We start from the raw sequence: 26,903 nt of genomic DNA, 5'->3' as shown, positions 1-26,903 counted from the left end.
GCCTACTGTAAGATAGAAAACATCTTGTAGTAGGATCAAAGAATTAAGTATAAAGGACGAATTCCCCGCACTTAGCACTGGACATCTGGAGTAAAACTTGATAATATCGAGCAGTAAAACGTGGAGAAAATGGAATGTGCTTAGCACTGGATTGCTGCGATAGATATACTTATCAAAGCCCCTGACATGCTGCTCAAGATCAACACCCTGATCTGGACAACATGGAAAATGTTGATACAACACATTACATCTAGCGTCGGCAAAACGTAGTAAGCCAACAAGCGAATCGGCAGACGAAGTCCCCAGCTTAGCTGGTGAGCCCCCAGCGTAACTGACGATGAAGCGACAGACAATCTGACCAGTTGGTTGGCGAAGAATCAAGTACCGAGCAGCCCAACCAACTGGTCGGCGACGAAGTGAGCGACGAGTAGAAGTGAATGTCGAACGGTCCGACCAACTGGTCAGCGACGAAGTCATGAACCTAGTGGTCCGACCAGTTGATCGGTGGAGAAATCCGAAGGCCAAATGGTGCGACCACCCAGACAATGATCCTGCAATACAAATATGTTGGACTGGTAGTACATGATTTAAAAATAAAATATATGAACTCGGTGATGAAGAAAATAGAGCAGAGTAGTTTATGTTTATTTGGAGTTTATTCATATTTGTATAAAGGACGAAATCTCCGTGCTTAGCACTGGACGTAGGAGTAAAATTTGGAGAGTGCGGAGCACTTAAAAATGGAGAGAGTATTTAGCAATTAACCCTGGCAAATTTTGGAGAGTGCTTAGCACTATACCATGGCGAAATTGGAGAACATGGAGAAATTTGGAGAACATGGAGAGTGCTTAACACTATACCATGGTGAACATTGGAGAACGTGGTGAAATTTGGAAAACATGGAGGAATTTGGAGAACATGGAGAGTGCTTAGCACTATACCGTGGCGAACATTGGAGAACATGGCAAAATTTGAAGAACATGGAGAGTGCTTAGCACTATACCATGGTGAAATCGGAGAACATGGAGAAATTGGAGAACATGGAGAGTGCTTAGCACTATACAATGGTGAAATTGGAGAACATGGAGAAATTGGAGAACCTGGAGAGTGCTTAGCACTATACCATGACAAAATCGGAGAACATGGAGAAATTGGAGAACCTGGAGAGTGCTTAGCACTATACTGTGGCGAAATCGGAGAACATGGAGAGGTAAACCGATGAGACATGGGGGGAATTCTATCCCAAGATTCTTGTGCACGCTTAGGTATATAGGCATCACCAAGGAGCCACTACCGACCACCCATGATGCAGAGCGCTACTGCTCGTGCACATTTAAGTATATAGGCATCGCCAAGGAGCCACTGATTTGAACACCAAGAAATAGGGGGAGACTCCAGTATTGTGACTGGGCTAGGTCCTAAGTCCCCAGACCACAGCTGGTAGTTCTTTGAGTCATTTGCCTAGATGTTTCTGATCCTTCTCATATAACCTCTTCTTCAGGGCGTCTAAAATCATGCAGTTCACTCGCTCAACCTGGCCATTGGTCCTGGGGTGTGTGACCGATACATACTTAACGGATATGCACCAATCCTCATAGAAATCCTAGAAGTCACTGCCGGTAAATGTAGAACCAAGGTCAGTGATGATACTATTCGGCAACCCAAACCTATGGATGATGTCGTTGAAGAGTTCCGCTGCTTTCTTTGCTGTAGACTGGACGAGCGGCCTATACTCGATCCACTTGGAGAATTTGTCAATAATGACATAAACCCATAGGAATCCACTGGGGGCTTTCTTGAATGGCCCAATCATGTCCAGTCCCCAACATGCGAATGGCCAAGAGGTGGGAATCATTTGCAGAGCCTGAGCTAGAACATGGATCTATTTTGGTGAAAAATTGGCAACCCTTACACTATCAAACGAGTGTTTCGGCGTCTGCTACCGCTGAAGGCCAGTAGAAACCTGCTCAAAAGGCTTTACCGACCAGACTTCTAGTGGCGGCGTGGTTGCCGCAGGATCCAGCGTGGATTTCTTGAAGCAATACCACTCCTTCTTCCTAAGATATGCACTTTTGAAGCAATTCCTCCTTTGCATTCTTCCGCATTAGCTTGCCATCAACTAGCACGTAATGCTTGCTGCGGTGAATTAGGCATTCCATTTTGGTCTTGTTAGTCGGTACATTTGCAGTGGTCAAGTACTTGATAAAAGGCTCTCGCCAATCACTGCTCGGAGCGGGAATTACTAGGACCAATTGCTCGGTAGAGGAAGATTCATGAACTGCTTGCTCCTACTTAATGGATGGAGTTTGAAGATCCTGGCGAAAGACACAAGCTAGGACCTCGGCTCTAGTCGACCCTAGCTTAGATAACTGGTCGGCTACTTGGTTCTGATCTCGTACGACGTGGTGGTATTCAATACCGTTGAACTTGCCCTCCAACTTTCTAATTTCCGAGCAATAAGCATCCATCTTATCACTGGTATAAGACCAATCTTTGTTGACCTGATTAATGACAAGCGTGGAGTCACCGTATACCAAGAGGCGTTTAACACCAAGTTTGACAGCAATACGGAGACCATGGAGACAAGCTTCATACTCAGCGACATTATTGGAGGCTGGAAAATGAATTCAGAGGACATATTAGAGGTGATCCCTGAATGGAGAAATAAAAAAGATACCTACTCCAGCACCGTCAAGGTTGAGGGAGCCATCGAAGTACATGACCCAGTGCTCGGGTCGATCGGCTAAGATAGAAGCTTGCATGTTGGTCCATTTGGCGATGAAATCGATGAGCACTGGAGACTTTATTGTCTGGCTGCCCCTAAAATCAATGGAGTACGTGTCGAGCTCTACCTCCCATTTAATGATGCGGCCATTGGCTTCCTTATTACATAGGATGTTGCCCAGTGGATACTCAGTAGCCACTGCTACTTGATACGTCTCAAAGTAATGGCTGAGCTTCCTGGATGTAATAAGGATAGCATACAATAGTTCTGGACCTGAGGATACCGAGCCTTAGACTCATTTAGGACTTCACTGATGAAGTATATAGTGCGCTGAACCTTGTAGGCGTGCCTAGCTTCTTCTTGTTCAAAGGTAATGGCCATACTGACGACATGGTTGGTTGTGGCGATGTAGACCAATAAGGTTTCACTAGGTTGTGGTGCTGTCATAACTGGAGGCGTCGTGAGGAATTGTTTGAGCTCGTCAAAGGCCTTGTTGGCTTTAGGCATGCAGGTGAACTTCACCGAAGCTTTTAGCAGCTTAAAGAAAGGTAAACCCTTTTCCCCCAATCAGGATATGAAACGGCTTAAAGCCGCCATGCATCCCATTGGCTTCTAGACATCCTTTACCTAGGTCGGCAGTTTCATCTTGGTGACCACTTCTATCTTCTCTGGGTTTGCTTCGATGCTGTGGCGGTTGACAACGTTGCCTAGGAGTATACCAGATGGAACACCCAATATGCACTTAGTGGGATTCAGCTTCCATTGGAATTTCTTCAGGTTCTAGAAGGTTTCTTCAAGGTCGGCAATGAGGTTATCAGTAGTCTTAGACTTAACCACCACATCGTCGATGTAGGCCTCGATGTTCTTCCCAATTTGCTCTTGGAGGCATCGTTGGATAGCCCTCTGGTAGGTGGCGCTAACACTCTTTAGCCCAAAGGACATGGTGGTGTAGCAATAGGCACTGAAGGGTGTGATGAATGAAATCTTGATCTGGTCTTCCTCCTTTAAGGAGATCTGGTGATAACCATAATAGCAATCGAGAAAGCACAAGAGCTCACAACTGGCTGTTGAATCTATGACCTTATCAATGCGAGGCAAGCCGAAGGGGTCTTTAGGGCAGTGCTTGTTGAGATCGGTGTAATCAACGCACATTCTCCATTCATTATTCTTTTTTCATATAAGGACCGGATTGGCGAGCCACTCTGGGTGATACACCTCTTTAATAAAACTGGCTGCTAAGAGCTGTGTTATTTCTGCCCTAATGGCCTCCTTTTTGTCTTGCGTGAATCATCGTAGCTTTTGCTTGATCGGTTTGGCGGTCGGCGACACGTTTAAGGAGTGCTCGATCAGCTCCCGAGGAACGCTGGGCATGTCAGCAGGTTTCCATGCAAACACGTCGATGTTTCTGTGAAGGAAGCTAATGAGCGTGTCTTCCTATTTGGAGTCGAGATGCGCCCTGATCTAGGTCGTCCTACTTCTATCGCTGATCATGAGCTCAACCTCCTTTGTGTCTTTGAACTTAGTCATAGACCAAGGTGGCTCCTGAGTCAGGATCGCCTGCTCCTCCGCTAGGGTCTCCTTAGAGTCAGTGATGCAAATCTTTATTCTAGCTGAGAGGTCCATTGCTTCGGCGATGGTGATTCCTTCTCATTCGCAGTCATAGGCGGTGGAGACGTTAGCGCACAGGGTGAGAACGCTTTGCTCCGTCAGGATCTTCAACACCATATAAACATAATGGGGCACAACCATGAAATTGGTGAGAGCTGGTCGGCCAAGGATGGCATGGTTGGCGGTGTCGAAGTCTACCACGAAGAAGTTCACGTACTCTGTACGGAAGTGGTCGGTGGTGCCAAACTGGACTAGCAAGGTAATCTGCCCCAAAGGTTGGGATGCTCTGCCAGGTACAATACCCCAAAATGGAGAATCAACAGGGACAAGATCATCCTTTGTGAGGCCTAACTCAGTTAGGGCTCCGGCGAAGAGGATATTGATGGCACTCCCACCGTCGATGAGGACCTTCTTGAACCGCACATTGCGAATGGTTGGATCCAGCACGAGTGGGAAACGGCCAGGGTATGGGATATCTGCCCACTGGTCGGCCCTACTGAATGTGATAGGATGCTCTGACCAGTCCTGATATTTGGGATCGGCGACCATGTCATACTTGGTGACTGACATGACCTGCCGAGCAGTGAGCTTCTGCTAGCATTTTCTCTTGGAGGCAGTGCATCCTCCGAAGATTGTGGTGATGGTCTTGTTGGCATCTTGGGTAGTAGGTCATGCGCCCTTAGGATGCTTCTCCCCTTTGCCATCGTCTGACTTGTCGTCCTTACGCATTCGCCATTTCTGCTCCTCATCGCAGAAAGCTTTGGCCATGCCATGGCATTGCCGCATGGTGTGCTTGCTGTTCTTGTGAATTAAGCATGGACCATCAAGGAGTTCTTTGTAGGTAGCATTGAAATTTCACTTAGCGCATGGCTGCTCTATGTTGTTGATGGAGTTTTCTGGTCAGCGGCGATGTGGCTGTGGAGCCCTTGATCCCTCTGGCCGATCAGCTTCTTCAGAGTATGCGTATGAGTTTGCAACCTTGAGGAGTTCACTGATGGTCTAGGACCTCTTGCGGTAAATTTTGGAGCACAACTCTTGACAGTGATGGAGTCCTTTGGTAAAAGCGGAGACAGCCTCACTGCCTAGCCAATTCGTGGGTGGCCACATCTAATTCTAGATGTCATTGACCTTGGCCTGAGCTGCTTTGAGCAGTGCTTGAATCTTGAGTATCTCTGGCGTTTGTGGGAGTCTAGCCAACTCGTGGGTGGCCATAGCCAGATTGGTGCTCGGTGTTTGCTCCACTCACTGATTGTCCACCATGAGGAACTCTTGTTGGAGATTACGGGCGAGAGGCGACGGGCCACCTCTAGCTGCTTGGGTGGTGTTTTCTGCTTCTTCATTGCAACATCGTTGGTGATTAGTGTTCTTGGCTTCGCGCTCACGGTGCTGGACACTAGTCTCTCCATCGATAGCAATACTGTCGTGGCTAACCATGAAAAGCTCTCTCCCCAAACCTAGATGGAAAGATGGGTAGATGTTGGCAGAGGCCTCGGAGTACGGCTTTGGACTTTCCTCTAGGATGGTGTGGAGCATTTCATCTGGAAGATCTGTTCGGATTTACACCATGTTTACCATTAGCACAGGCTGGTTGGCCTCAAGGAAGTTGTTCTAATAGAGGTCGTCGATGCGGCTGCACTCGGCATGGTCAGCAAAAAGATCATGCACGGTGTCCTGACATATCGAACGTGCACCCACTAGCCCAAAAGAATAGGGCTTTGGCATGCTCTCCGTTGGGGCGGGGAGTGGTCGGCGTTGAACAGTACGCCCTTCTAGAGTTGCCGTAATCACTAGATCGGAATATGGCTGCCTTGAATGAAGTGGCCGAGCAGGTCTCTTGGTTGTAGCGGCTTGGTGATCTTGGAGTATGGGAAATTCGTCGCTCGCTCTAGATTGATCTAAGACCGAAACCACGAGGAGCTGACATTTTGCTAAGCAGTCTGTGACCCGATCGATGGATGCGATCAGATCATCATTGCTGATGGATCTCCTAACCCAGCGATGGGGCATCGAGATCGGAGATGTCGTTGCAAGTGTTAACGCGATCTGCGTAGGGTGATCCTGCACCGCTTCCACGATCTCCCCGTTGCTGTCGAGGCCGATGATCCAAGTCATAGAACCGACCATGAAGATCTGGCCCAGCTCGGGAAAGGCCATGGAGCTCGGGAAAGTGACCATCTAGTTGTCCATGGAATCAGCACGCACACCCCCTACCTAGCGTGCCACTATCAATAAAATATGGTCGACAGTCTACCGAGGGGTATGCCCATGGTAGTAGATGAATCGGTAGAGGTGCACATGATAGGAACCAGATGGTGACACAAGCTCAGAGACAACGATTTAGACAGGTTCGGGCTGTCTGATCGACGTAATACCCTACGTCATGTGTCTTTGGTGTATTGTATTGTATATGAGATGATTTCGAGGGGGGTCCCTACCCGCCTTATATAGTCTAGAAGGTAGGGTTACAAGTCGGTTTAGGCCTAGATCTATTCGGCTCTATGGTAAATATTTACAAGGAATACGATATCTAGCATATCCGAATAGATCTTTCTTCATCGCCAAGATGTCTTCTGATTGCCTTGTGGTACACGCCGACCAAAACTAGGCACCGTAGGCCTTGATCTTATGGGCTGGACCTCTCCTGGCGGTGCGGCCCATGTCCATTGCCATGGGTACCTGGGGTTATACCCCCCCCACAAACTCTGACACTTCCCTGTTTATTTTCTGCTGAGGCGCTGATATGGCTTCGTCTACGAGTTTTCTCTAGCACAGTATTTTAGCACTTCGCCGGGAATTCTCTATGATAGACATGGGGCCTCTTCATCATTTTTTGGGTGTCACTATTTAGCGCCCAGATGACAATTTGTTCCTCTCACAGAGACAATATATGCTGGATTGGGCAGGCTATCCTGACACCCGCAAATCCACATCAGGTTATGCGGTGTTTCTCGGGACAACCTCATTTCCTGGCCGTCCAAGCATCAGCCTATAGTGTCCTGGTCCAGTGCAGAGGTCGAATATCGCGCCGTTGCGAATGGAGTCGGTGAGGCCTGCTGGTTGCGCCACCTTTTGCAAGAACTTCGTTGTCCTCTTCACCGCACCATGGTTGTCTATTGTGACAACATCAGTGCTGTCTACCTCTCCACCAACCCTATTCAGCACCAGTGCACCAAGCATATCGAGATTGACTTGCACTTCGTTCGAGAATAAGTCGCCATCGGTGAAGCCCGTGTACTACACGTTCCCACTTTGTCCCAGTACGCCGACATCTTCACCAAAGGTCTGCTCACGTTCATCTTCACGGAGTTTAGGTCCAATCTAAAGTTCGCTGTGCTTCCAGTTCCGATTGCGGGGGCGTGTTAGAGAGTAAACCGGCCCGTGGGCCTGCTGACCCAGGCTCCCCACCGTGCCTATATATATGCACTGATTTCCCTTGAGTAATACATCGAGTATTCCCTCATTGACACTCTCTCAAGTCCTATCCTAGAAACTACGAGATAGTTTTCATACTTGTCAAGCCACACAAAGAAATCATATTTTCAATAGACTGTTTCTTCAAAAGATATTTTTTATCCAATCATACTATTACATCTCCTATCTTGTTCTCATGTAGATTCCTCATTGGGAGTTTCACTTGCATTTCATAAGCTGCCACATAATCGTTTTCAATGACATGGCAACGTTTTCAAGGAGAGAAAGAAATTAAGTTTTATGGAGACGAAACTCTCTTGGCTCAGTTACCAACTTAAGATGAGGCATAGAATTAAATGTCCATGAAATAAAAGGATAAAATTATGCATTGAAAGTGATCATTTCATCCATGTTTGATTGCATGATGTTCTTGAAAATAACGTTACGAAACTCTCCTCACAAACCATGACATTCTCTCTCTTCCTTAATTGTAATAATACATCACTATTTTGTTTTAGTTGACATCTTAATTAATATTAATGGCTATAGAAACCATTCTAGTTTTTGGTATCGGACTGTCCTTAAAAGTTCAAGTTCACGGTACAGCTTAGTGGAAATTACTCACTAACATTGGACAAGTTACGGAAATCGAAAACTAAAAAACATGCATGCCACACATTCGAATGGCATCAACAGGGGCCCCACTTGTCATCTCCATGTCGCATACTATGCGCTTAATTTCCATTTCTCAGAGAACAGCAAACTTTTTCAGTTTCTTTTTCATACTTGTATTTTCTCTAGACAATATATGTACTCCGTCCGTTCTAGAATTATCGTTAAAGTATAAGTGAACTGTTGATCTTTCCATTATCTTAAGCTTTTTAGTTGAACTGGTCGATATATGCAACTCAATAATAATATAAGCATATTTTGATCAAGAAAAGGTCAAACAAAATATAATTTGATTGTTAATTTCTCTTACTCTATGTTGACCTTTGCTAAAGACTCAATATTATCTCAGACGCAATATATATCAATATAAATCTATACAAGTTTTATGTCCTAAAGTTATCATATATAATTTGAATAAATATCCATCAAGATCTGTAAAATTTGGCTGTTCTCTTGACAAAGTATAATGGCGACCACTGTGGAACGGAGGGAGTACATTATAGAATAGGTTAGATAATGTTTTGATTATATTAAATAGAAAAGGTAACATTGAACGAGGGACGTTCTATTTGATAATACAATACACATTTAAACTGCAGCACGGTGGTAACTATTATTGATGCATGCTTCCGTATTTTCATAACTGAAGGTTATTGGTGTATATGATTGGCGTGGCAATAATCCAGTTGTGCCTGAACTATGGTTGGTGCCACGTTTCCTCCCAATTCATCCAGGTATATTCTTTTCTTAGTTCCACCAAATGTCTAAGGATATTCCCTGCAAAAGAGTTTCTAGCAGTCTAGACAACTAAACATTTGCAGAGTTCCATAATATCCCATTGACTACAGCAAAATCTGTTTTACTGCTTCAAACAGTCTCGTTTGTCGGCCAATTTTCCATCTCGCTATACTGTACAACAATAAAACAGGATCCAAGGTGCTGATATGGCTTCAAAAGAAAGCTAGCCTGATTTAGAGATTCTGCTGTGGACCGTACATATTTTGAGTGTCTAAATAGTTTTAGAGAGCCAATTTAGAGATCTAAATTTACATATACTCATGGAGTTGCTCTAATAGTAGTTTTTTAAGGGCACTCCCTAGTAATAGTTGTCCTTTTCATTCTTCATTTATATGTTGATTTGATCAATCTGACATTTGTGGCGTGATTGATGAAATCATACCATATTTTGCAAACAATTCACTACTCCGTAAGATTGAAAGACTTGTGAAAACAGAGAAATTCCATTAACGGTGGGTCATGCGACTACAAGTAGAAATATGTTTGTGACGGTTTGGTCAAGTCAACTGCCAGTGTAAACAGATTTTCATAAGCTTCTTAAGCAACCTCCAGTAGAAACAATTTCATTAAAAAATAGCACAAAAATAGGAATTTTTTTTGCCACACCATCAAAGAACCCCACAGTCACATGTTGCGCGTCACAAGTCACAATTTTCTAAGCGTGTGCGTTTTCTAGGATTCAAACTCACAAACTCTCCGACACGAGCCTTCAATACCATCCCAGAATATCGTTGATAGCAATAAGAGAGCCATTCCTTCCAAACATTTGGCGAAAATGATTTTTTTGACATTTTTTAAGGCAACACTAACAAAAATAATTTACAGAGATGGATGGCTTAAGCAACCCGCTCTAAAATTATTCTAAAAGGTGTCTGTTGGGACCATGATGCCTAGGGAGGGGGATTGAATTAGGTTTTCTAAAATTATACTCTAAACTATAGCCTCTAATTTTCACTTAACAAAACCTATACAAGAAAGTAATTTATTTAGATATGCGTCTAAGCAGGTTGTGCTAAGTGTATTGCTATCTCTACCGTAAAAGAGGTATGCAACCTAGCTTACAATTCTATCAACTAGCCTAGCAAGCTAAACTAGAATAGTAAGCACACAACCTAGATACAAAATATAAATATGGAAGCTTAATGGAGATAGAGATCCAAACTCTCGTCGATGACTATGGAATGGTGTTGATAAGCTCACGCTCCCCCTAGTCCTTGTTGTAGCCCCTCGCAAGGATGCCCCTGCAAGGGTCAAGCTCCCAGTGAGTTAACTCCATTAGTAGCCCCCGGGTCTTCCCCACACACAAGTGGGTCTCTGAGATGGCTTCTCCTAGACCCCTCCCCACCATCTTTGCTATCGAGCTTCTGGCCAAATTGCCGCGAGCCTCGTTCCCTCTTGTACACGGTGGCGCGGCTGCACCACAAACACGGTTGGTGTGATCTCACGAGACTACATGTCCCTCCGAATACAAAAATGAAGCGCTCAAGCATCGAGTGAGAAAGAGGTATGCAAACCTCACAACACTAGGCCTAAAACTAGAGCAAACGCATAAGCAGTGGTCTAACTAGTCTAAGCACTAATGCTAATCATCTAATCTTCTCTTAAGCGCATATGGTGGCTAGAACACTTGAGAGTGTTTACACTCCTGCTTCTTCAATACACTCCAACCTTCACAAATAAGCCGGCCAAGGGGGTATTAATAGCCCCCACAAAGAAATTAGCCATTGGGTAATGCACAACACATTTTGTGCTCACACCGGAGATTTCGATGACCCCATCGGAGATTTTGGTGACCGCCGCATGTACTAGCAGCTGGATTCGACCATTGGATCATATGTCGACTGTTGCCCCTTTCTCCTGTGCAACCTTTCCGGTGCACACCGGATAATTTCGGTGGCACTGTTCTGCCTTTGGGTTCCCATTGTGAGCTTCACCGGAGAAGCCCTTTTATTTGGTGCCTTGCATCAAACATTTCCAGTGATAGAAATTCCTTTCTACAACCTCTCTGGGTGTGACCCTATCTTCCGGCGCTGTCTTCATTGATCTCCGGTGATGGCGTCTGCATAGTGTTGTCTTCACAGTCTTTTCTCTGGTGCTCTCTCAGCTGTTACACCGGACTTTTCTAGTGAGTCTTGTTGACACTGTTTGACTCTGTTGTACCTCCCTATCTTCCGGGTGCCATTACCTGGTCAGCTCCATAGTTATCCGGTGATTGCAGACAACCTGCAGTGAGCTTCTTTTCTTCATGTCTTTGCATCTGGGTTTTTTTCTAACTTGTGTCCTGGACTTGTAGCACATCTTATAAGTCTTCAACACTGCTTCTAATGTCTTTCTTGTGGTGTTGATCATCCCAAACTTTACATTGCCTAAGTCCAAGTCAAACCTTACATCCATTCGAACTTTTCTTATATACTAGAAAACAATATTAGTAAAAAAGGTCATGTTGTTCATCAAACACCAAAATCAATTTAATGGCCCATGTTGAGTGCCATTTTCCTTACAATGGCCCCTTTTTTAGCGATCGATGACAACACGACCAAAGCAAGCAAATAATATATACCATATGTAGAAAATTCAACTACAACCTATCTACTTGCTTGGATGCAATGCAAGAGCAATATCATATGAAGTTAATTGAGATATGAATGTACCACATCTATATATTACTTACATTGCTCTTACCATATTTAATATGTCCTCTTATGTGGCATTATGGACTTAAGTCTCCCCTAACTCCATAATCCACTTCCTCCCTTTCAAGGACCAACTCCCCCTTGATCAGGTTCTCCCCCATTCAATACCACTTCAAATTTTTTAAACTGATTTTGGTATTGATTATGGGTTGAGGTTGTTTGTTGTCGCTCAAATTCTCCCCCTTTGGAATCAAACACTGAAAAGGAAGACATTAGTAGCACAAGAGAGGGTCAAATTTTGTGATCCTTTGTATGTGGAATAGAGTTGGTCACAAAACTTGACTCTCACATTACATAGACTAAGCTCCACCTAAGTGTATGCATACATACAGTGGATGACAAAGCATATGCATAGACCAACAATTAAGCACAAAAGATAGTTCAATCTATATAATGCATGGAGAAATCACACATAATAAAAGATACCAATTGAAAAAGAACAAATTGATGCTGATTCAAAGATTGATACCAATTGTACAATTCCAATTGAACTTGATTCCAATTTGTAGGATACATCATGCCACTTGAAGAGTATGAAATACGACTTGCAACATTAGGATCTATGCTTAACTCTGGGGACTCAATTTTCCTTACAATGAGACTACTACACACATGATGAGCTTGAAAATAGTGTTAGTCTCAAAGCTACTAGCCATGATAAGCTTGAAATAGTGTTAGTCTCAAAGATACCAGCCATGATAAGCTTGAAATAGTGTTAGTCTCAAAGATACCAGCTTGTAGAATATTAACCTCTCCCTCAAAATGTGCATAAGTGTTGAATACTGGTAGGAGACGTGCACTAGACTTTTAAGGTCAAAATATCACTTGTAAGATGATATCATATGAAAGTGAATACTTTTAAAATTTATTCAACTAGTTATGATAAAGAAATATGAAAATATTTCATAGTATCAAATATGTACTTACATATTATACTAAAAAATATAATTGGACACACAAGCTTTATTTGAGAACAAAATGAAAAATGTGATTGGTGGGTGAAGTGACTTATTTATGTAGTTAAAAGGAGAGAATGAAATGAAATTTTGTTTAGAGTGTCATTAACTAAAAAATTTAATTAAATGGTAGTAAACAAAATACTTTTTTGCTTACCACTTTTTTTTTTTTGCTTATTTCATCATGTCACGTGAAGGTTCGGTCCTTTATTTATATATGCTGTAGGAGCAGGGACCTTTAAGATTTATAGGGATGAAATCAGTACTAGACCTTGGCATGTACTTTTTCTTGTATAAGTTATGCGTTATGTAAAAAAAGAACTCTTGCTGTTATTAACTTAATCAAACTGAGCATATGGCAGAGACGACAACGATGGAGATAAAGAATTAATTTAAGAAGTATGGGTATACAAAGGAAGGTTGAAGTATTCAGTGATAAATTGTAGATTACATGTAGTTATAGAGAATTATGTGATCATAGTAGTGTGTTGTAAGTTATTAGAAACAGAACTCACAAGCTATATTTGGTCTACAACTGCTATTTACTTAAATATATAATGCACTGAAGTGAGCTTTCTCTTATACACAGGGCGGTTCTGGTGCTTCACTAGGATTACTTACATGTCAATAGCTTTCCTTTATGGCAAAAAAATTGTTGGTCCCATTACACCAACTATATTAGCACTAAGAGATGAACTCTACAGTTCGCCTTATGATCAAATTGATTGGAGTAAAGCTCGTAATTCTTGTGCCAAGGTTTGTCACTGTCCTTCCTTGAGTCTTAATCATTATTATACCCATAAATATTTAATTGTGCAATGTCACTTGTACAAATTGGTTACTTCGGGGACATGAAATATGTGCAATGTTAGGGTGACACTGTTTCTATTACTTCGGAGACACGATATTTACCCTAGGACTCTGCGAATTTATGGTTTTGTCCGTAGCGTGTTAAAGGATGGAGAAAGTACCATTATTCTCGGTCTTCTTCAGAGAATCTAAACTGTCAATAGATTATCGTTCCTACTGAATAATGTTCGCAGATCCACTGTTCTACATACAGTATCGACGCCATTTTTTAAACATTTTTCACAAAGAAAATACAAAATCAAGCTAAAGGCCAAATGTTTTTTTTCTTGAGAGATTTTCTTACAGAAACTCTACCAGTAGAGCCCCTAACTGAGCCTTCAAAACTAAAATTTGAGGGATTTGACCAAAAAAATGAGCTCTAACAGGGTCGCTATTAGAGCCATCAAATCTCCCCCTCCCACCTCTCATTCTAGGGACCCTCTTCCATGCCCCCAAACGATAGTTGGGGTCATTTCCTTCGACGTGCACGACAAATCACGCCTGCCCGGGTGCTGCGCCACCTGCTCCATGGTCCGCGAGGTCCTTCCACCTGCGCAGCACCTCACCCGACGGTGCAGCTCCCCTCCATTGACCTTCCTGGCGAATCTCCCTCCCCGAGGCGTCCCTGCCACGCTGGATCTGCCCCCGACAACTTCTGTGCAACCCCGGCCGTGCGGCCTCTCCTCCCGAGCGAGGGCAAGGTCGTCGGCTTGCGACCTCTCCTTCTGGACAAAGGCAAATGTCCTGACGAGTTGGTGGCTCCTCCTGCGACTTTGGCCGTTCAGCGTCTCTTCCTGAGTGAGGTCCCCGACAAGCGGTCTCTCTTCCAAGGCGAGGGCAAGATTAAGGCGGGTCCTAGATGTGTGGCCTCTATTCTCATGGCTCCTCTCCCTCCAACACGACGAGAGAGATCTGCTTGTTGCGTCCCTTTTCCCTCTAGCATGACTAGCAAGATGGAAGGGCGATATGCGGGTGACTGGGCGAGTCCCCTCCTCTCGTCAAGATGGACAAGTAGCTCAGTTGAAAGGAGTAAGGAGAAGGGAATGACGAGTGGGTTCCATATGTTACTGTTTCTTGGGATGGATTTATTGAAAAGTATTGATGGTCATATGGCCTGAGGCCCATGGGCGTGGCCCATGGCCTGCAATTTTGGCCTAGCCTAGGAACGACATGACCCGATGGCTGCCTTGCCGGTGCCGGGCTGACCCAATAGCAGGGCTATGCCTGGGCCGGTTCCTTGGCACGGCATGCCGGCCCGGCACGACTCAATTAGGCCGCTTCCCATATATAATAGACTCAAAACCCTAACTCCTTCCTCCAGCAGACTCCTATTCTTATCTCAGTCGACTGTTTTCCCGATGCCGCGTCCCTTCCTAATTCTGATATTGCATTCCCTCCCTTCCTTGATCTGCCCGATGCCGCATCCCCTCGCTTCCGGCCTCCACCGATCTCCCGCATCGACTGCTCCCCAACCTTGATCTCCGCATCAACTGCTCCCAAATCTCGCTCTCGTCTGATGGGCTCCCTCGGGTAGCGAGCAGGGATGTAGGGTAGAGGTGTGCTCATCCATGGCGGCTGGTGAGCAGGGCAGAGGCGCGCTCATCCGTGATGGCCGGTGCACAGGGCGGAGGCCCACTCTCGCAGCAACTGGTGCACACGGGGCTAGCGCAGTAGCACGTGACGGCGATGGTGGAGTAGCGCATGGGGATACCACGTGGGCCTAGGCGGGCTCGATGGGTAGATGGGCCGGCACGACATGACTTGAGCCTTTTTTCTTGAATTACACAAGTATAGACGCAAACACTCAACATGCACGCACACTCACCCCTATGGACACACGTACACAAACCCTACCCCATTGAGCACCTCCGAAAGACTATGCCGGCACATATCAAGAATCTCGAGATTGACGAAGTCACCATAGGCACCTCACTATTGACGAAAACGTCGCTTACTACTGAAGGCACAACGCCGTTAAATTCTAGAATAAATCTAGGAAAATATGAGCACCCATGCCAAGCCGAGGACTTAAACTCGGGTAGGCAGGTTACACCACAAGAAACCTAACCAACTGAGCTAGGCTCAGTTCGCCACAACCCGAGCCTTATAGGGCCGTGCCTGGGCCATAGGTGCATCCCATGGGCAGGCATGGCACAACCCAATGAGCTAGGCATGCCGTGTCGGACCGAGTCCGATTGGGCCGTGCCCTTTGCGAGCCTGTGCCGTGCTAGGCCAGGCGGCCCATTTGGCCATCTATTATCAAAAGTAAGGACCCTGTTTGGAGAGCAGCAAGTGCCACTACGCCGCAAAGGCACTACGGGTGTGGCTCGACACCATTTGTAGGGACGGTTTGCCCAGCCGCCCTTACACGCGGTTCCCAAGCCGTCCCTACAAATCAATTCGTAAGGGTGGCTGAGGATTTGTATGGGCGGCTCGTTTTCCAGAATTCTCAAATCTGGGCAAAAAAATAGCAAATTTTTTTAAATCCCGAAAGGCCCCATCGGGTAGCCACACTCCCGCGTCGTCGCAAGCCACACGAATTTTTCGTGTGAGAAACACAAGCTTCATGGCCACTGGGATTCAAACCCACGACTTCAGCATCACACGTTACTCCCTCTAACCATTCCACCCCACACTCACTTGTGTCAATATCAGATATTCTTTCTTCTCATATTATGCTCAACCGAATTTAAAATGAGTGTTTGGGACTCTAAACGATTTCAAATGAAAATGTCGTCAACTACAAAGTTGTATAATCTACAACTTTGGTTTTGGTCGTTTCTCCATCTGATGTCATTTGAAAAATTTGAATTTTAAATGTAGCAAATTTGGACGTAATTATCCTTAGCTAGATGATTACAAATGGAAAAGTTGTCAACTACAAAGTTGTTTAACATTTTGAGATCTACAACTTTCGTTTTTGCTGTTTCTCCATCCGAAATCATTTCAAAAATTCAAATTTCAAATTTAAAAATTTCCAAAGTAGTTATCCTTAGCTAGATGATTTCAAATGAAAAAGTTGTCAACTATAAAGTTGTATAACTTTTCAAAATCTACAACTTTTGTTTTATTTGTTTCTCCATCTGAGGTCATTTGAAAAATTCAAATTTCAAATTTGATAAATTCAAACGTAGTTTTACTTGACAAAATGATTTCAAATGAAAAAGTTGTCAACTACAAAGTTGTATAACTTTTCGAGATCTACAAGTTTTGTTTTAGTTGTTTCTCCATCCGAAGTCATTTCAAAAATTCGGATTTCAATACGTCATTTTTATAGTACCATCTCTGCCACCGCTAGAATGTTAACTCGGTTGCCCATTTATCCACTTCCAAGATTTACAGTACCGGTTCACTTACACTACGCCAGTGCAGGTGTATCTGCACGGTTCATAGCCATGGGCCCATATGTTATTTCTACGGGCATTGGCTCTTTATGAACCGTCTATGAAAAAAATCCAAGCGTTAGCTTCAACCATTTTTGTACCAGTGAACTTCCATGCCTTCCTTGCTGTGAACGTAACGGTGTGAAATGGTATCAGAAAATCATACTTTCCCCTTCCATGCCAAGTAGTTGATCGGATCCAAAAAAAATTGTTAGAGCATGATCAATATAGTCCTCACTAGTTAAGCTCACGTTTGGTACAACTCTGCTTTACTGGTGTGGTAGTTTTTTTTCGTCAACTCCACAAGCAGTTTTGCTAGTGAAGCTGATTCTATTTTAGAAAAACGTTTGAGAAACTACCTTTCCATAGTATATCAAGGAGAGGGAGTTGGTAGAAGCTACTCTTTTTAGCTTCACCTACCACCCTTTTTAGCTTAATTTATATCCTAGCAGCAAAAATAATAATCTACAAGGGTGTGGTTCAACTAGAACCAACTACTACACATCATATCTCCTCGAAGGCCTAATCTATGCCATGGATCAATCACTTAGCACTTTGGTAGCTTATTTTATCTCAAGTGTTTAACCTAGCCTCTAATCTTTACAATCCTAGAAACCCTAAACCAACTAGAGGCTCAACAACAACAAAAAAGTTTTGCAAAATGGCTAGCTAAAAATGCACACACTAGACCCGTTTTCGATGCATGTAGATCATCCTATGTGTGCAAATTTTCCGACTAGCCATTGCAACCCTTTGTTGGAACCACTATGTAATACTCTGGTGTTTGCAATACTAGCACTAAAGCTTCTGGCCTTCACATTTGAAGTTAGCCATGACATATTCTGGATATTGGAGTACTGTGCCATATTCTTGTGCTTTCTCTTTTGCATTCACTAGATCACACGGTCCATTGAATTTCTTCTGATTGCAACTTCTTCATCTCTCTGGAACAATACTCCTATGCTCTCTTTTATGTTGTCACTGGACCCTCTCATGCCAGCATTTTCTTCTAGTATATGACTTGATGCTATGTACGTAGATTCACTCTACAATAATTTGGTGCCCACATTTGTTCTCTCACTAGATCTTATAGACCTTGTTTCTTCTTCTTTAGTGTAGCACAAAAATACTCTAGCGCTTCCAAACTTAAAAACCACCGGGTCATCTGGAAGTTGTTTTTTTTTCCTGCTGTCCACCCTTTTTTGCCTCCTATCTAAGATTCATGTGAGTTCATCTTCCAAGGTACAAAATCTCCTGATCTTTCAGATTTCTTCTGAATCTTCTCTCATTTTGTTTCTTCCTACTATTCTTCATGTCTCCTACTTTTGATCCTTAAGACTTATAAACCTTCTAAGTAGCATTCTTGACAAACACGTTAGTCCTTAGAATTATGTTGCCACTCGATTACCAAAAATCACAAAGTTTATTGTTCAGGGGTCATGTTCATTACATCCATAGTGTTACCTCAATATAGAATTTAGTTGGAGGACTTGTTTGGTGGAAGAAAGATGTGAATGAGATGGAGGACAAAGTAATTTGAGTATAGTGTGGATGGGTAGATGAGGTAAGATGGGGACAAGTAAAGAGATGTGATCAATGTATGGAGTTTTATGGACCAGATGATAGAGTCATGGATGATACTGGAAGTTATAATAAACTCAAGTATTTTCAGTGGCAAATAAGGACACCAAATTAACTCCAAATGGCACATAAGAAATAATTTCATTTATTCCTAACCCTCCTAGTGTCTTATTGATAAACCACCATTTTCTAGTGTGACAAGGCCAGCATAAAATATCTACCACACACAATGGCATGTTATTTAACATCATTGGAGATAGATCAATAAACTTTTGAATTAATTTGGTGGAAGAATGAGCTTGCTCGGTAGCGACAGTGCCTCTACCTTCAAACATTGTACACCTCTTCTGAACCTGTACAAACATATACATACATTTCCAATCATTATCACAAATTGTTCTTACAAAGTGACTCTGAATATTCAATTATCTCTTAAAATTTGAAGTCTAAATTTATCTATTTTGTTATATGAGTATAAATTCAAATTCTAAGAAAATAAATTTAAATTCTTTGTGAAAGGAAAATACTAACATAGTACTTCCGATTCAATTAATTTTTTCATTTGTTTAATTACAATACATCATGTTTTGAGCTCAGAAATTTAGAGATACTTAAAACCCCTTAAGTCGTCAAAACTGTAGCTTTGTGTTAATTTTATTAACATGACAATCCCACATGAGGTAATTAGGATGTATGGATGCATTCCATATTTAATTACATGCTTTCTCTTCGGTACTTGTTCAGCACTCTAGCACTCATGCAGAAACAAAGCTTACAAATGCCAAATAATGCATGGGATTAAGAACGATAAACATGTACTAATTTCACTCTTGCCATTTCATTAGGAGGACATGCGCTATAAACCTTCAGGAATATTCAAATTTATTTCAACTTGTTTGAACATGTTTGTGGAGCCGGTGTTGAACTATTGGCCACTTAACAAGTTAAGAGAGAGAGCTTTGAACCACATCCTAGAACATATCCACTATGAAGATGAAACTACTCAATATATTGGCTTATGTCCAGTTACAAAGGTATTGTCTACTATCATCATTCTCCCATAGTTATTTCTTTGGAGTAATGCAGCTAATCATATTATTTTGTTATAAGACACAAAATGTGTCATCTGATACTATCTTATATGTATTAAATATTCTCACTAGCACAAAAACACTATTCACAATCGGCTTAGAACTTGATCCTTGCAAAAAAAAGAACATGAGGTTGTAGTTTGATTTCAGTAGCTAAATACGAAAACCATTTGTAATTGTCATAGATAATGGACGGAAATAATTTTCTAGTATTTGAGACATACGAGATATCAAATATTTTATATCTAATTCATGTCTAAATAGAAAGAAATAAGTGGTTTTTTCTATCTATACATAGGTGCAGCCAACACAAACTACTCTAAGAAATGTAACACAAGAACAACATTGCAAGAACATAATTTGGAAACATAACGCGGCACGGTGTATGTGCATGTGAGCCCAAGAGATGGATGGACTTGGTCACTTAAAAACTTACTCCTAGGGCTATTCTTGATCTACACTAGAACACTACAAAAACCTTATACTACTCTTAGCATGATGTGCACCTTAAGTTTTTCTAGTGTCCTCTCTAGGAGGTCACTGAGCCCTCAAGTGCTCCAACTCACCAACAAGGGCACAGGCACACAGCTGTGCAAACTCTCAAAGCACTCAAGTTCTAAGGGAGACCTATCCTTGCCTTGGATGTGATCTCTATAGACTTGAGAGGGTGGATGGAGTGTAGATTCACGTGCTCTAGCTTCTAGCAGCCTCAGGGCACTCCAACAGCACTAGAAAAGTGATGTAGAACACATATGTATAGTGCAACCACCCTAAATATATGTTAGCCAAAGTCTACAAAAAAGTGGTACTAGCTGCATGGTCTGGCATGGTTAATTTTCTCCTAGCCTGACAATTACTAACTGTTGAAGTAGCCCGTGCAAACCCTACTGACATCATTTGTGTGACAGTCTCTTTTCTTCTCACTAGACTGTCCATCCTATGATTATGCACCCTGTCACAATACATATTGCCGGACAGACGAACTTTAGATTATCCGACGTGGTCATTCCTTCCATCCACTGCCTTGACTTGAATAGTCTCCACCGGATGAATTGTTCATCATGTCAGGTGATATGGTGGAGAATATTCTCTAGGCATCTTGGCATCGTTGATTGTCCAAGTGAGGCTTGATTGTCTTGTGCATTCTTTGTTACACCTACCAGATTGTCCGTGGTGTGTAGTTTTTGCACCACTTGGCATCCCTAGGACCTATTAGAGCGTATCTAATACATCTCAGGACACATGTTAGTCTTAGTGTGTAGTGGTCCTTGCCGAGGCCACCCGACTAGGGCCGGCCAGGGGTGGTGGAGAGGCGGCGGCATTGGGCGTTGGCGCTGGCGCGCCGGTTGGAAGGGGGCGGCGGCATGGCGGCAGGCCGCGGCGGGAGCGGTGCCCTAGGGCAGGGCGGCTTTCGGTAACCATCGTATCATGCCCCTTTTGCGCCTTTCGGTAACCACTAACAAGCTAGAAAAGGTCCTCATACTTGACTAAAGCCAGAGCACTAAAGCCAGAGCCATATAGCACTCATGGTTGTACTATAAGTCCTGGGTCATCACTTACAGATAAGTCCTTAGGGAGGACAAGAGCATAATGTATAAAGCCAAATGCTCTCACCCTTTAATTCACGTTGCTCAAAAGCGTCTTTTATTTTTCATTGCATATTCCATTAATAAAGTTACAGTTCATGATCATAATTAATTGAGCACTAGCATCAGCTACCCATATGCAAAAAATCCCACAGGTGACAAGGAATCAGGATATCAAATAACTAGGAAAAGTATCTGCGGGTATCAAGGTAGACACATGCATATGATTAAATGTTATTAAGGTGAATAGGACAACAAGGATAATCCCATTCTATACTTGTCTTGCTCAAAGTTTTCCTGCTGGTCCAGGTCTTCAAAGTATTGATCCTGCTCACCAATGTACTGCTCACCGTCTATACTCGACCACAACATAGCACCACACAAGCATTCGGAGCCAATCATGCATAGCAAACAAGAACTATAATTAGAACAGTACACCAACAGTGGGGAAAACAAGTGGAAAACTTTATAAAACTATTTTACATGTCGCTACGAACATACATACGTGAAAATCACTGAAATCAGATTTAAAATGGAGAAGATATGGCGAATTAAAGTTCTGGATGGCAGTTTTGTAAATACCACAAACTATTACCGAATTAAAATAAATAAAATCTGATTTTAAACTTAAGACAGGAACTGCAGGTTAGATATTTTAGAAAGCTGGGGGCTCTTTTGCAAAATAGTCGCAAAGGGGTATCTTCTGTTTAAGTTCGTCCGATCTGAATCGGCCGACTGTGGTGGGTTGGGGCAAACTGCCGGCTGGAACTGGGTGGCCGGCGCGGCGGCAGCCATTGCCGGCGGTAGATTTATCGCCGGCTAGCATGGAAAGGGGCCCTCAGGCCACGATTGCGCGATGCGAGAGCATAGGAAGAAAGAGCGGGCGGCGACGAGCTCACCCAGGGCGTTCTCGCAGACAGAGACGGGGCGGAGACCGCGTGTGGTGGCTGGTGGCATTGGAGAGGGTTAGAGCGGCCAGGTGGAGTGGGGTGGATGCGGAGTGTTCACACGTCACTCTGGACACCATCTAAATAGGGAGAGAGGGGTCGAGGGAGGAAGGGAAAGGCTGGTCAAGGAGCTCGGCTCCATGCCGACAATGGCGGGTGGCGGATCAGCCATGGGAGCACCGGAACGAGAGCGGACCGTGCTCGGCGAGTGGGGGACACGGGATGAGGGGCGGCTGGGTCCGCGTGGGGTGCTCGGACACAGGGAGGGTAGGGCTCGATCCGCGCGGCTTGCTCGATGGAGACCCGGCCATTGCGGACCAGGTGGAGGTGGGAGATGGCTGATAGGTGGGGACAAGGCGTCATCGAGGGAGAAGGTGGGCTCAGGCCATCAGCCAGAGAGAGAAAAGGGCAGCGGGCGCGTTGGGCTTCGGCCCCAATTGGGCCGGCTCGGCTGGATCGGCCAATGGCCAGGGAAGCAGGCCAAATGGCCGAGAAGGGAGGGTTGGAGAGAAGTAAAAACCTTTTCCTTTTTCTTCTCTGAAATCAATTTACAAATACATTTTCAAAACAGATTTTGAATCGAGATAGAATTGGAATAAAAACCAGACAGTACATAAAATCAATGCACCAGCATGAATGCAACAGCATGTGTCTAGCCTTATGATTGATTTTAATTTGGCAAAAAATATTATTTTCCTATATTTAAATGCTCACATAAAGGCATAATTAACTCAATTTCGTCTATTTCAAAAGATGCAAAATTTAGGGTGTTACATGCTGGATCCCATCTATTCGTCAGTCGTCATGATGATCTTGTGCCGATGATCGATCTGATCTCTGGATACCAGGTGTAGTGGTCCTTGCCGGGGCAACCTGACAAGGGCCGGCTAGGGGCGATGGAGAGGCGGTGGCATGGGGTGTTGGCGCTGGCGAGCCGGCTAGAAGGAGGGGTGGTGGCGCCCTAGGGCAGGGCGGTGGCGTGTGACAGGGAAGGGGCGCGGGCACGTGTGAAGCAGGAGGGGGCGGTGGCAGGGAGAGAGGAGGAGATAGGGAATAGATTATTTCTTTATTGCTTAAGATTGAATGGTTATAGGGCCCCCTTTTTTATAGTCCTAAGAGACTTGGTCCTTAAGCAATCTAATTTTATGGAAAGGCCTCTTATAGATTTGGGCTGCTTTCAAAACAAATTACTTTTTATCATTTCTAACAAAATCTCAATCTATTATACCTAAGAAATACCCTATTTATTATTTCTACGTCTCTGATTTATTTGGAACCTCATAGAAAGCTGGGTGGTTTAGGGAGCGACGGTGGCTCGCCCCCTGGTCGTGCGCCTCCATCGACGTGTGCCTGGTTGGCGCCTGGGTCGTCTAGGGCTAGGTCACGGGCTCCTCCCGGCCCGCTTAGCCTGCTGTTGGGTCCTTGATCTAGGACCATGACATAGTGTTTGTGTTGTCATCTGGATCACCAAAATCATTCATGATCATGCATTAGGACATGATCCTTATAATATTCACATTTTGTGATGAAGACACATCTATAGAAAGTATAAATTACATAGAATTTGCACAATTGAAGTACACATGCATTAAGCTTAACACAAGCTTGCTTACGTGCCTTACCATTCATCAAACTTATCCAAAACCTTGCCTAACTTAACAACGATTTTGACCAATTGTAGAACTTGGGCTTTCGTACTTGAATCCCTCAGCATGACACTAGTTGTAAGTCAACCATTGGTGTGATACCAATTGTGGACTTACTTGAAATGCTTTAACTAAAGATTGAGGATTGTCCTCGGCCTATCTATAACACCCTACATCCTAAATCTACTTATATGGCCTAGCTCCGCACGTGGAACGGGCCTAGATACGTGTAGCACCTCTGTTACAGTTTCATCCTCGCTTCGTGTAAAAGGGTTAACCCAGAGGTGCTACATTTGGAACGACAAGGATTATAAGCTGGCCCTCACCCTCCTAAACTTCCATGGTGGTAGTAAACCCACCAACCACAATTCCAGATGTGCCACTTGGGCCACATGGGCCAACTTCACTACTACTACAGGCTACAAATGGGCTAGGGTGTTACATTCACCACCTTAAGGGCTGATGCCCTCGGCTGCTCACCACATACGTAATAGATGCCTAGAACCACCCCTTGGTACACCCCTCCATGGGCACATGTAGCAAGGGTTGATGTTTTGATACCATCTGTAACACCTCGTGCCCAAAATTGCTTGTATGGCCTAGCTCCGCATGTGGAACGGGCCTACATACATGTAGCACCTCTCTTACACTTTCATCCTTGCTTCATGTAAAAGGGTTAATCCGGAGGTGCTACGTTTAGAACAACTAAGATTATAAGCTGGCCCTCACCCTCCTAAACTTCCATGGTGGTACTAAACCTACGAACCACAACTCCTTTCTGCCACTTGGGCCACATGGGCCAACTTCACCACTACTACATGCTACTAACGGGCTAGGGTGTTACACCACTGCTTTGACTTCACTAGTGGGCACCCTTCCTGGTGTCTATCATACAATCCACTGCTACAACTAGTCATCACTTTGGGAGATACCATGGGCAATATTCCTCCAGCGTCTCAACATTGGTGATTGTTCGGTTAAGACTTTATTGTCTGGCGTGTTCTATTAGACTATCTGGCGTGTGCGGTTTCTGCACAGTACACTTCATTGTTTGACTATGTTTCTTCATGAGTCTTTGTTCTACTTCTTCTCTTGCACCCCTAGGACCTATTATATTCTTTCTACTACCTCTTAACACATATGTTAGTCCTAGTGCTCGTGTTGTTATCTCAATCACCAGGACCATTCATGATCATGCAATGGCCACATGATTCTTACATAAGGAGATGAGCAAGAGGGTGAAAACATGGGATAAGAAATTTTTCCATGGTATTGGCTGGCTAACTACAACCACTAGTATACATAGGAAATCGACAATGGATATGCTTGTGATCACCAAGGCTCTATTGCCCTTGGTTCTTGGGCTACAACCACAAAGGTGGGCGCACCTAGCTAGACTAGCTACTTGCAAACCAACTATGATTCTCATAAGTCATCACTAGCCTCTCTCCTTGTCACCTGATATCTTCTTCACTTGAGCTTGGTGTCATCAAGATAAGGGTCTCTACATCCCCTCACAAGCTTCTTGGTGCCGCTCTACAAAAATCAAGAGGGCCAATAGTCTTGAGGGGTTCAAGTCCTTAGGCGCTAGTGCACTAATATTATATGATTATATTGGATTAATCCTAGACAACTGTTAGTTTCTACCTTGACTAAAACCATTTGTGTTCGTGAAAGGAGCAAATGGCCTCGAGAGGGTGGAGGTGAATAGAGACCCATAAAATTCAAAGCAACAACCTTAAATTAATTAAACTACTGCAACAACTAGGAAGAACCAGCCCAAGAACTAAGCAAAGATCACACTAAGATGTGTCCACAGGGCCATAATGTAAGCCAAGTCCTTAGTCCATGAACAATATCAATAGGTCATTAGATTGTGGGAATTAAATCTAGCTAGTATATCACACTAACACAAAATCAAGTTGAAGGGATCATGACACCTAAGAGGGGTATGAATTAGGCAACATAAAACTAATGGCCTCAAAAACCTACTTATCAAAACCTATTATCGGGAACCTAATACTGGGGTACCCAATGAGGTGGAGCTAATAAACATCAAATGTTGATGCTCTCAAGCAGACAAGAACGCAACTGCGCTTCTTGTCCATATGACCGGAGGTTGGCCGCGCCTCGCCCGACCCCCGAGGGCTAGACTCTTCCTTGCCCGACCCTCGAGGGCAGACTCTGCCTCGCCCGATGGCTGAGGGCTAGATCCGCCTCGCCCGACGACTAAGGGCTGGCTCTGCCTTGCCTGATGACTGAGGGCTGGCTCTGCCTCGCCCGATGGCTAAGGGTTGGCTCTGCCTCACCCGATAGCTAAGGGCTGGCTCCGCCTCTCCTGACAACCAGGGACAGGCCTCGCCTCGCCTGACCCCCGGGGCTGGCTCCACCTCGCCCGGCGACTGAGGGCTGGCTCTGCCTCACCCGACGGCTGAGGGCTGGCTCTGCCCCGCTCGACGTCCTAGGGCTCGGGCTGGCTCCGCCTCACCCAATGGTTGAGGGCTGGCTCCGCCCCGCTCGACGTCCCGAGATAGGCTCTGCCTCACCCAACGTCCCGGGGCTGGCTCCACCTCGCCCGACGACTGCACCCTACTCCTTCATAATGACAGATATAGGGTAAGACAGGACATTCGAGTCAACCGTAGTACCAAGGACCATGCCCTGCACGCCTGTAGGAAAGTACTATCAGGATACGACGGGACGAGCGCTTTAAGCTCTTCTAGGCATGGCAGAGCCTGAATAGTGTTGTAGGCACCGACTTTTGTCTTACAGTGTTGTGGGCGCCGCCATCAGCCCTCAGACGTGGATCCTGACATAAGCATACGACAACCACTACAATTCAAGAGAGAACTCGCATCATCTACAGTTACGGACGTATAGTCACTTCAGCGTCTGCTCTCCGTAGGATCATGGCTCAGCACCTCGGCACGCCGCACCATCCACTAGAGTGGGATGGG

General features: G+C 44.3%; 1 pseudogene; it reads left to right on the top strand.

Moving 5' to 3' along the window:
- Window positions 1-26,903, top strand: part of LOC136504565 (achilleol B synthase-like) — an 88,876-nt pseudogene that overhangs the window by 14,856 nt on the left and 47,117 nt on the right.

Source organism: Miscanthus floridulus, chromosome 14 (genome assembly GCF_019320115.1).
Source record: "Miscanthus floridulus cultivar M001 chromosome 14, ASM1932011v1, whole genome shotgun sequence".
NCBI lineage: Eukaryota > Viridiplantae > Streptophyta > Magnoliopsida > Poales > Poaceae > Miscanthus > Miscanthus floridulus.
The sequence above is the reverse complement of the archived record's forward strand: the minus strand, read 5'-3'. Positions and strand labels throughout refer to the sequence as shown.